Source organism: Pezoporus occidentalis, unplaced genomic scaffold (assembly GCF_034315485.1).
Source record: "Pezoporus occidentalis ecotype Australia unplaced genomic scaffold, CSIRO_AGI_Poc_V1 ctg191, whole genome shotgun sequence".
In the NCBI taxonomy this organism is placed as follows: domain Eukaryota; kingdom Metazoa; phylum Chordata; class Aves; order Psittaciformes; family Psittacidae; genus Pezoporus; species Pezoporus occidentalis.
In genome coordinates this window covers 1-11907 of record NW_026913760.1, presented here as the reverse complement: position 1 = coordinate 11907, position 11907 = coordinate 1, and positions in this window count along the sequence as shown.

Below are 11907 nucleotides of genomic sequence, written 5' to 3'. Positions count from 1 at the left end.
GGTGCCACCAACATGGCAATCTACCCTCATTTTGTCACCAAAAACTCCATCTGCATACTGGCCATGGCAGAGGGTTGGAACTGATGAGCTTTATGGTTCCTTCCAGTCCGACTCATTCCGAGATTCTGTGTCCTACACTCGGGCTCTAGGACCCAGCAGGGCAGCGTCGGAGGGCATTGGACCCGATTGAAATCTGAGACCTGACAGCCCGAGGCTTTCAATCTGCTAGGGCTTGCAATTTGCGAAATTTGGAGCCCGCTGCCTCTGGGGCACCTAAAAGGTGAACGTGTGCTGCCACCGTGTGTCCAAACATCGGTCCTGCAGCTGGTGGAGGGGGGGCTCCGGGCGCTGCTCGCTGCTGCCATCTTGTGTCGAAATCCCGGTACTGATGGGAGGGGGGGGCCGCGCTGCGGCCCCGGGCACCGCCCGCTGCTCCCCTTCCCTGTCGAAAATTGAGCACCGAAGCGAGCGGTGATGGGGGGAAAGCGGCTGGGGGCCGCGTTCCGGTGCTACCGTGTGTGCAAACCGCGGCACTGCGCGTGGGGAAGCGGAGGAACGGCGCCGGGAGACGATCGGTGCTGCGATCACGTGGCCAGTATTCGGTACGGCACGGGGTGGAGAAAAGAGGCTGCGCTTGTGGCGACGAACCAATCAGAGCTGCGGGAGGGCCGGGCTACGAGTGATTGACGGGCGCCTCAGCCAATGGCAGCCCTGGAAGGCTGTGGCATAGCAGAGCGGGAGAGAGGCGGGGCTAAGCGTGACTGAAGGAAGGACCAGCCAATGGAGGCCGCGGGGGGGCGGTGGCATAACAGAGCGGAAAGGGGGCGTGGCTAAGAGTGATGGACGGGAGCTCAAGCCAATGGTAACAGCGGGGGGGGCAGTGGTAATAAAGACCGGAAAAAAGGCGGAACTAAGGGTGACGGATGGGTGCTACAGCCTATGGCGACCGGGAAGGGGGGGTGTGGCAAAAGAGACCGGAAAAGGTGAGGGCTAAGTGTGATGGACGGGAGCTCTAGCCAATGGCTGCCATGGGGGGGGGTCAGAGGCATAACAGACCAGAAGCAGGGCGGTGAGAAAAGTGATTGACAAGAGCTCCAACCAATGACGGCCTCAGGAGGTGGTGGTGGGAAACCGGAAAATGGGCGGGGCTAAGAGTGATGGACGGGAGCTCCAGCCAATTGCGGCCGTGGGGGGGCGGTGGCTAAAAAAGACCGGGAAAACGGCGGGGCTAAGAGTGATGGACGGACCCTCCAGCCAATGGCGGCCGTGAGGGGGCGGTAGCAAAATTGACCGGAAGAGAGGTGCAGCTAAGAGTGACTGACGGAGGCTCCAGCCAATGACCACCGGGGGAGGGGGGGGGGGGGCGCTTGTCTGTGTAGACCTGGTAACCCTAGTAAAGGTAGACCTGGTGACCCATACGGGCCGCACGTGGACCTAGTAGACCTGGTGGTGCATGCGGGTAGGTTAAGGTATGGGTAGACTTGGTAGCGCTTGTCGGGGTAGACCTGTTAGCCCTTGTAAGTAGACCTGGCTACAGGAGGCGGCGTAGCAGAAGAGCCCTGCAGCAGCTCCGCACCACCTAGCCCGTGACGTCATGTAACAGCAGTCAATGAATGAAGCCCTGACTACTCACTAATAAGGGGAGAACGGGCGGTTGGGAGGAGGGCAGCGACTGGCTGGCAGCGCAGGGGGGAGGGGCCAAGGGGGGCGGATCTTTGAGAGGTAGTGCCAAAAATGGCTAAAACCGAGTCAAACAGGGAAAACAGGTGAGAAATGCCCCAAAATGGCTTAAACCGGGTTAGAAATGGGCAAAGTCAGCCTAGAAATGCCCAAAAATGGCTTAAACCGGGGTTAGAAATAGCAAAGCTGGGCTAAAAATGGCAAAAACCACCTTAAAACGGTTTAGAAATAAACGCACTCGGCCATAGCCCGAGTAGCATGGCAGGGTAGGCCTGGTAGCCGCAGCCCGTGCGGGTAGACTTGGTAGCACTTGCCGGGGTGACCTGGTAGCCCTAGTAAGGGTAGACCTGGTGGCCTGAGGGCCATAAACGCCTGTCGGGGTAGACCTGGTAGCCCTAGTAAGTAGACCTGGCTACAGCAGGCGGTGGAGCAGAAGAGCTCTGCAGCAGCTCCGTACAGCCCAGCCCACGACTGGCCGGCAGCGCACGGAGGGCGGGGCCAAGGTGGGCGGGTCTTTTGAGAGGTAGTGCCAAAACCGGGTTAGAAATGGGCAAAGGCAAGCTAGAAATGCCCCCAAATGGCTTAAATCGGGTTAGAAATAGCAAAGCTAGGCTAAAAATGAAAAGAAATGGCTTTAAAAGGGTTAGAAATAGCCAAAAATGCACAGGCAAAACGGCCACGGACTTCCGCATAGCACGCCAGGATAGACCTGGCAGTCTGTCTGTAGACTTGGCAGTGGTCAGGGAGCCTTCAGGTACGGGCAGACTTGGTAGCGCTTGTCGGGGTAGACCTGGTAGCACCTGTCTGAACTGGGTATTGTCTGGGTAGACCTGGTACCCCTAGTAACCGCTTGGGATGCCGGGTACACCAGGCGGCCCATACGGGTAGACTTCGTAGCCCTTGATAGCCCTTCGCAGGGCAGACCTAAGAGCCCTCGGTTTGCAATCTGCTAAGATGTAAGAAATGGTACGGAATTGCCTTCAGTAATGTTTACTGCAGCATTTGGAAAGGGACACAATGCACTCGAGATTTTCTAGGTGAGTACTTCGCAAATTCTCTTGTAAATACTTTCTAAGTCTCTCCCCTTCCCTGGCACATTGAGCACCGTCTGTAACTCCACTGGCTCCACACATCCCGGTGGATCTGCAGCGCTTCCAGTTTGCTGGGGAAAAAAACCAACTGTTTAACACCAGGAAAAAAAACGTCTGCTGTGTCCTCCTCTGGTCCCCTCAGCAGCAGTGTCCTGAGCCAGGCGGTGCAGTCACTGCTTTTACAGCACACACACATGTCCTTTGTAGAGAGCCTGACAGCAGAATGGCTGCAGGACAAAGGCCACGAGACTGTGCAACTAGTCAAGATCTAGGCCGAAGAACACAGCAGCAACTGTGTGGTCAATGGTTGCTCAAGGACAGGATGTATGCTTGCTGAGATAGCGCAACGGTAATGCTTGAGCAAGTTGAAACATGTTGAAACAAGAAGCGGTTGCGGTTATTTAGAAACCCCTGCGTTAGCACAAACTAACCAATGATTTTACTGTACCCTAGCAGAAATTGTATCTAACACTGAGACTATAAAAATGGCTGTATTTTGCTAAATAAACGAGACTTGCTGACCATGATAGCATGAGGCTTGTCTCCCGCGACTCCGACATTTGGCGCCCGAACAGGGACCAAGAAAGGGACCGTCCCTTTTAAGAGTTGCGTTGGGTGCAGGTCTCGACATAAAGACGGCTTCTGCAGGACTGCAGTGGCACATCGGTGGACTGCGTGATCTCTGCTTTGGCCCGGAGTGCAGCATCGGCTGGCTCTGCTGCTACGCGCTGCCGACGCCTGGAGGGTGCAACGGATCCGGTAAATATGGACAGGCAAGCGGCGTATGATCTTTTTACTGCCTTCCTCCGTCGTCGGAGGCTAAAAGGCTTAGACTTTGATAAGGACCTCCCTGCCCTTCTTTCTCATGCCCGGTCTCTCGGTATTTTTAGTGACCCCCACTGTTCACCAGTTATCGGAATGGCGTCGCTACGGCGATAAATTATGGGATCTTACATTAGATGATGATAAAATTGCTAAGAAGTTATCCAAATTGTGGCGTTTGATACATAACGAACTCCTGATGGTACAGGCAGAGAAACGTGCGGCTGAAAGTGCCCGTTTGGCACAAGATCAGAATCGTAACTATGATCCTTCTGCCCCTAACCCACCCGCGTGTATCGATCTGCGGGAAGATATCTGCCGGTGGGCTGCAACAGCAAACGAGCCAGGCAAAGATGACCCTTTTGATCCCGGAGTAATCGACCCTGACAGAGAACCCCACCTCTACCCCCCTGACCCGCATGATATGTGGAAAAACATTAAAAAACAAGCGGAAAATCACGGTGCTGTGAGCCTGCCCCACAACCTGAATGCTCCACATCCCGTCCGTCACGAGGCGAACCGGGGGCTGGACGGCGGGGAGGAAAACGGCGCTCCCGCGGGAGCCGAACGGAGGCTGCGGCGGGGGCTCCCCGCCGACCGAGGGGCTGCACCCGGTGGCAGCGGTGGGATAAGGAGCTGCGGAGCACGGGCGCGCCGCCTCCACCTCCCTGATGCCGCGACCTCACTCACTCGCCCGGCGGCGGCAGCAGCAGGCTCCGGCGGGCTCCCCCCATTGCCTGCCCGCGGGCAGAGGGCTCTGATACTCGCCCGCCCCTCGCCTTTCTGTGCTCCGGCAGGCGCGGGGTGCGCGGCGGTGCGGGGTCCACTCCTCCCGGTGAGAGGCGGTAAGAAACCCAGCCTCTGCCCCGGAGGTCTTCCACCCACAGCAATGGTCTCTTAACAGAGCACGATTCAGTCAAACACGCTACCCTTCAAAACAGAGCTGCCATAGATTTTTTGCAATTATCTCAAGGACATGGATGTAAAGACTTTGATAGAATGTGTTACGTGAATCTGCCTGATCATTCTGAGTCTGTCCATGATGCAATTCAAAACCTAAAGGACGGAGTTAAGTTGTGAGTGGAGAGTAGCCGGAATTGGCTAGAAAGTTTGCTGTCAGAATAGGGCGTCAGTGCATGCTTGAAAAATATTATTAAAATCGCATTAACCTATGTAAAAATCTCTATGTATTTTAATCAAACTTCCTTGTTTAATTGCTTGTGTAAATCGTTTGTTTGCTAAGTCTATTAACAATGTTTCGTTAGTTTATAAAGAAGGGGGAGATGAGGGGAATGCTGCACAAGAAGCTGCACCAGTAGACCTGGATGAGAGCCCAGGCATCTGGACTCTTATCAGCCACAAACCTTGGGAGAAGTGAACGGGACAAGTTAGAAAGAAGTGGAGAAAGAACACCGGGTGGAACCGAAGAAAGAGCATCAAGATAATTTCTGAGGACTGTACATTTGGAAACAGGAGGATGCTTAAGACAGGATAAAGAATGTGTAGTCAAGGGGAAGTGGAAGTGAGATTGTAATGAGTAGTGATAGCAGAGAACTATGTTTAGAAATAATTATTCAAACAAAGGTGTGTGGACAGTAATGTGATTAGCTGAAAGAGTGTGCGATTAATAAAATTGTTTTGTGATGGAAAAGTACCAAAAGAACTAACCGCTACTAACTGCTAAGCAGAATACTATAAAAACCTGTAAGCTCACTCAATAAGGGATTTCATTTGTAGCCAGAAACAGAGTCCATGCCTCAGTTGCCACAAGATCGGGCCTGGGAAAGGGTGCTATCCCATATAAAGGATGGCCCGTGTGCAGTAGGGACCTTAGGCATGTTTATCCCTAATAACACTATGATAATAAATAAACGAGGATTGTGTTCTCGAAGGTCAACGCACGCTTTTCAACCGAGCTGCGATGACAAAGTAAATTTTTGGAATCAGGTGAAAAAATAGCTGCTTCATTTTTAGCTCCCAGAGTAGCTAGCGCTCAAGCTTTGGCAACATTGAATAAGTTAGGATGTTGGCTTGCTAAGAAAACTAATGCTACAGCATCTGCTCTCTCTGCGCTGCTCACTGATGTTGACTCTATAAGACATGCAACTTTGCAAAACAGAGCAGCAATCAATTTTCTCCTCTTAGCACAAGGTCATGGGTGTGATGAATTTGAAGGTATGTGCTGCATGAATCTTTCAGACCACTCTAACTCCATTCACAAACAATTAGCACACTTAAAAGACAATATGCGAAAATTACAGGAAACAAGTGATCCTTTCACAAACTGGTTAGCGTCCTTTGGATTATCTCCTTGGTTAATCACTTTGATAGAAAAACTTGCTTTGGTGCTGGCTATAATTTTGCTCGCAATTTTGCTTTTACCGTGTATCATGCAGTGTTTGCAAAAAATGATATCGAATGCTTTTAATCATAAAATGGCTATGCTTGCTACTAAAGAAAGCGGGGGAAGTGTAGAGAGCCTGACAGCAGAATGGCTGCAGGACAAAGGCCACGAGACTGTGCAACTAGTCAAGATCTAGGCCGAAGGACACAGCAGCAACTGTGTGGTCAATGGTTGCTCAAGGACAGGATGTATGCTTGCTGAGATAGCGCAACGGTAATGCTTGAGCAAGTTGAAACATGTTGAAACAAGAAGCGGTTGCGGTTATTTAGAAACCCCTGCGTTAGCACAAACTAACCAATGATTTTACTGTACCCTAGCAGAAATTGTATCTAACACTGAGACTATAAAAATGGCTGTATTTTGCTAAATAAACGAGACTTGCTGACCATGATAGCATGAGGCTTGTCTCCCGCGACTCCGACAGTCCTTCTAGCACATTTGGAAGGAAAACCTTCAGAAAAGGCCTCGTGCAGCTAAAATTGTTCAACCCTTCTACGTAGTCTCTTCAGTCAAACACAGCTCCACGATTCTGAGTCAATTTTCAGAGCTGACTGTGCGCCCATCTTGCTGGTTAGTGTGAGCACTGACTGGGTGCCTGAAGCAGCAGCTGTTTGTGAAATGGTTTTAAGTAAATGAAGGCATTTTTTGTTGGTGTTTTCCAGGTGACATACCTGCCTAGACGTAGCTGGCAGAAATGTGTGAGGCCTGGCAGCTGAGCAGCCAATGTACTGAAGCAGGAGATGGGCATTGCACAGGAAAGGCTGCTGCTTGGACCCCTGTGTCAGCATGCATCTGTTTCCATTTCCTTTTCAGGTGTCACATCCAACTTGGGAGAGGTGAAGCTGCACACTGAGGACAGCTGTGAGAAGCTAAGGGGGTTTTGTGCCAGGCTGCTGACTACCAGTTGAGTATAACATGGTGTAAGCGGCGAGGAGAAGCAGACAGGCCAACCCAATATGGGTGATAAGCAACTTCTAGTTTATTTGTGACGCAGTTCACACATATATAGGAGTGGTATTCAGCCACTCCTTCGTGGCATAACAGTATTGGTTAGCCCCCACAGCTTCCTCCACATTCTCCTCCCAGGTCCGGTCTCTGTCCACCAGTGGGGGCCACCCCCTGCCTTGCTTGCACAGTCCTCCAGAACTCTATGGTTCTGCTCTTAGAGTCATTCTGCAACAATTCCCCCCTTTTTCTTTGTGCAAGCAAGGCATTATGGGTTAATCTGTTCACCTGTTTTATCACACAACTATAAACAAGTCTAATAGCTACGATGATTAACCTAACAATGATACATAAGTGCAATGCTTCAAACAACAGTGTTTGACTCAACCTGTAATGCCCGGTGAAGACAACCATCTAGTTATTCTTAGGATATTGCTCATTTACTATTGCTGGGTAAACTGAGCCAGGGTTCTCAGCTGTGCGTGCATCGAATTAGCATAATCAGAGAGACTCATAACAACACATTCCATCAAACTCTTCACATCCATGTCCCTGTTCCAACAACAAAAGGTTCTGCAGTGTTGCATGTCTCACAGAGTCAACCTTAAAACAAATCAGAAATTGCCTTCGATGTAGAATTGTCTGCTTAGCAACTCAGCAACCCAGTCTGCTTAGTTGAGCCAAGGCCCCGGCTGAAGCACTTACAGTGATTTGGCATATTATGATTGGATACATGCTTTGAAGACCCTTAGTGACTAACATATAATTGGTTAAACACAGGTGTGAGAACTCAACCTTGAAAGCTTGCCAACAGTCCACAGTTCTCATTAACTTGGTGAATTCCAGCCTCTTATCTTGCTTGCTTAAGCTTCTTCGGGCCTCTCATGGCCTTGCTGTATCTTTCAGGACTGTTCAAAGTTTATGTACCAATTATGCATTCTCCTGTGAGAACACTGTCTCCACAACATGGCAGTGGGGTATAGCATTAGTCTTTCTTTCAGGTGCCGTGCAGTCACCTTTGGAGTCGGATGAGCATTTCTGGTGAGTCAGGGAGGTAATGAGAAGAACTGTGGGGTAAGTCACATCTGACCAGAACAATGGTCACTTGTCTCCACTATCTCAGGTTCTGCAGGGGAGGAGAGCCCGGCTATAGTATTCAGAAATGATTATGGACCAGGTGAGCAGGGCTTTGCAGAGCTTAAGCTGAGGCAGTGGGGTGTTACAGAAGATGTAGGGATTGACTGGTGTGGTGGTGGTGAGAATGATGGCCAAGACAGTGTTTTCTCTCTGTCTCCCTCTGCATAGTTCAATGTGTAGCTGGAATTTTGGTTTGTTTTGATTTTTTTTTCCTACTTCCTGCAGATAATAAACATCAATTGAGTAAACGCAGCAATATCCAGATGTCTGATTCTAATTCTAATTGCGTGAAATATGCAAGGCACCCGCTCTGGCGAGTCCAATAGCACAGTGCACAGACCACAAGTCTTCGGCCTCTGCTTCCACAACCAGAGCCAGAAGGGAAAGCTGGTGCTGGGCCTCTTCTGCAGACAGTGAGCTTTGCAATGGTGCCACCCTCATTGCTGTCACTCGCTTTCCCACCAGACTGCCATATCCCCCCTAATACCCACATAGACCCCCATGTAGGGACTCCAGATCCCCCCCCCGGTGCCCCGTAACTCCCCCACAGACCCCCATATACGGACTCCAACCCCCCCCCCATGCCCTGTAATTCCCCCATAGACCCCCATGCAGGAACTCCAGAGCCCCAAAACCCACCACAGAACCCCATGTAGGGCAATGGGCAGGGCCTTAGGTGGGACGGGGTGTAATGGGAGGCAATGAGGGCATAGCAGGGAGTTAACAGGATCTGTCCACTGGTTTGGACAGATCTGAGCTTGTCTGAATGGGGCTGGACATGGCTGAATTGCAGTAAATTTTGCTGGGCTGGGCTGAACTGGCCTAAACTGGGTTTGAAGTGGCTGGTCAGGTCTTGGCTCAGCTGGGCTGAGCTAAACCAGGCTGAACTGTGCTAAATTGGGTCTAATTGGGCTCAACTTGTCTGGGCTGAGCTGGAGTGGGCTGGGCTGTAAACTGGGCTGAACTGGGTTAAATTGGGCTGGGATAAGCTGGACTGGGCTAAACTGGGCTGGACTGAGCTGGGCTAAATTTGTCTGGATTTAGTGGGCTGAATTGGGCTCAAGTGGGCTGGGCTGGGCTAAACTGGAATGGACTGCTCAAGTTGGCAGTGCTGGGCTAAATTGGGCTAAATGGGCTGGGATGAGCTGGAATGGGCTGGACAGGGCTGAAGTGGGCTGGGCTGAAGTGGGGTGAAGTGTCTGAAGTGAGATAAAGTAGGCTGGATGTCAGAGTCGCGGAAGACAAGCCTCATGCTCTCATGGTCAGCAAGTCTCGTTTATTTAGCAAAATACAGCCATTTTTATAGTCTCAGTGTTAGATACAATTTCTGCTAGGGTACAGCAAAATCATTGGTTAGTTTGTGCTGACGCAGGGGTTTCTAAATAACCGCGACCGCTTCTTGTTTCAACATGTTTCAACTTGCTCAAGCATTACCGTTGCGCTATCTCAGCAAGCATACATCCTGTATCTTCAGCTCTGCTAGCCACATCAGCAGGATGTACATCCTGTCCTTGAGCAACCATTGACCACACAGTTGCTGCTGTGTCCTTCGGCCTAGATCTTGACTAGTTGCACAGTCTCGTGGCCTTTGTCCTGCAGCCATTCTGCTGTCAGGCTCTCTACACTTCCCCCGCTTTCTTTAGTAGCAAACATAGCCATATTATGATTAAAAGCATTCGATATCATTTTTTGCAAACACTGCATGATACACGGTAAAAGCAAAATTGCGAGCAAAATTATAGCCAGCACCAAAGCAAGTTTTTCTATCAAAGTGATTAACCAAGGAGATAATCCAAAGGACGCTAACCAGTTTGTGAAAGGATCACTTGTTTCCTGTAATTTTCGCATATTGTCTTTTAAGTGTGCTAATTGTTTGTGAATGGAGTTAGAGTGGTCTGAAAGATTCATGCAGCACATACCTTCAAATTCATCACACCCATGACCTTGTGCAAGGAGTAAAAAATCTATAGCAGCTCTATTTTGAAGGGTAGCGTGTTTGACTGAATCGTTATCTGATGTTAACAGACCATTGCTGTGGGTGAAAGACCTGCGGGGCAGAGGCTGGGTTTCTTACCGCCTCTCACCGGGAGGAGTGGACCCAGCGCTGCCCCGCAGCGCGCATCTTGGCGGGCGCAGCGCGTACCCGCGCCTGCCGGAGCACACAAAGGCGAGGAGCGGGCGAGTATCAGAGCCCTCTGCCCGCGGGCAGTCAATGTGGGGAGCCCGCCGGAGCTTGCTGCTGCCGCCGCCGGGCGAGTGAGTGAGGTCGCGGCATCAGGGAGGTGGAGGCGGCGCGCCCGTGCTCCGCAGCTCCTTGTCCCGCCGCTGCCACCAGGCGCAGCCCCTCGGCCGGAGGGGAGCCCCCGCCGCAGCCTCCACCCGGCTCCTGCCGGAGCGCCGTTTTCCTCCCCGCCGCCCAGCCCGCGGTTCGCCTCGTGACGGACGGGATGTGGAGCATTCAGGTTGTGGGGCAGGCTCACAGCACCTTGATTTTCCGCTTGTTTTTTAATGTTTTTCCACATATCATGCGGGTCAGGGGGGTAGAGGTGGGGTTCTCTGTCAGGGTCGATTACTCCGGGATCAAAAGGGTCATCTTTGCCTGGATCGTTTGCTGTTGCAGCCCGCCGGCAGATATCTTCCCGCAGATCGATACGCGCGGGCGGGTTAGGGGCAGAAGGATCATAGTTACGATTCTGATCTTGTGCCAAACGGGCACTTTCAGCCGCACGTTTCTCTGCCTGTACCATCAGGAGTTCGTTATGTATCAAACGCCACAATTTGGATAACTTTTTAGCAATTTTATCATCATCTAATGTAAGATCCCATAATTTATCGCCGTAGCGACGCCATTCCGATAACTGGTGAACAGAGTGGGGGTCACTAAAAATACCGAGAGACCGGGCATGAGAAAGAAGGGCAGGGAGGTCCTTATCAAAGTCTAAGCCTTTTAGCCCCCGACGACGGAGGAAGGCAGTAAAAAGATCATACGCCGCTTGCCTGTCCATATTTACCGGATCCGTTGCACCCTCCAGGCGTCGGCAGCGCGTAGCAGCAGAGCCAGCCGATGCAGCGCTCTGGGCCAAAGCAGAGATCAAGCAGTCCACCGATGTGTCACTGCAGTCCTGCAGAAGCCATCTTTATGTCGAGACCTGCACCCAACGCAACTCTTATAAACAAAAGGGACAGTCCTTTTGTCGGTCCCTGTTCGGGCGCCAAATGTCGGAGTCGCGGAAGACAAGCCTCATGCTCTCATGGTCAGCAAGTCTCGTTTATTTAGCAAAATACAGCCATTTTTATAGTCTCAGTGTTAGATACAATTTCTGCTAGGGTACAGCAAAATCATTGGTTAGTTTGTGCTGACGCAGGGGTTTCTAAATAACCGCGACCGCTTCTTGTTTCAACATGTTTCGACATGTTCCAGCTTGCTCAAGCATTACCGTTGCGCTATCTCAGCAAGCGTACATCCTGTATCTTCAGCTCTGCTAGCCACATCAGCAGGATGTACATCCTGTCCTTGAGCAACCATTGACCACACAGTTGCTGCTGTGTCCTTCGGCCTAGATCTTGACTAGTTGCACAGTCTCGTGGCCTTTGTCCTGCAGCCATTCTGCTGTCAGGCTCTCTACAGCTGGACTGGTGTGCACTGGGCTGAGGTGGGCTGGGCTAAACTGGAGTATGCTGGGCTAAACTGGAGTATACTGGGCTAAACTGGTCCAAATTGTGCTGTGTTGGGCTACATTGGTCTGAACTGGGCTAAACCAGATGTAACTGTGCTAAACCCACCTTAAGTGAGCTAAACTGGGCTGGAGTGGTCTGAACTGGGCTAAA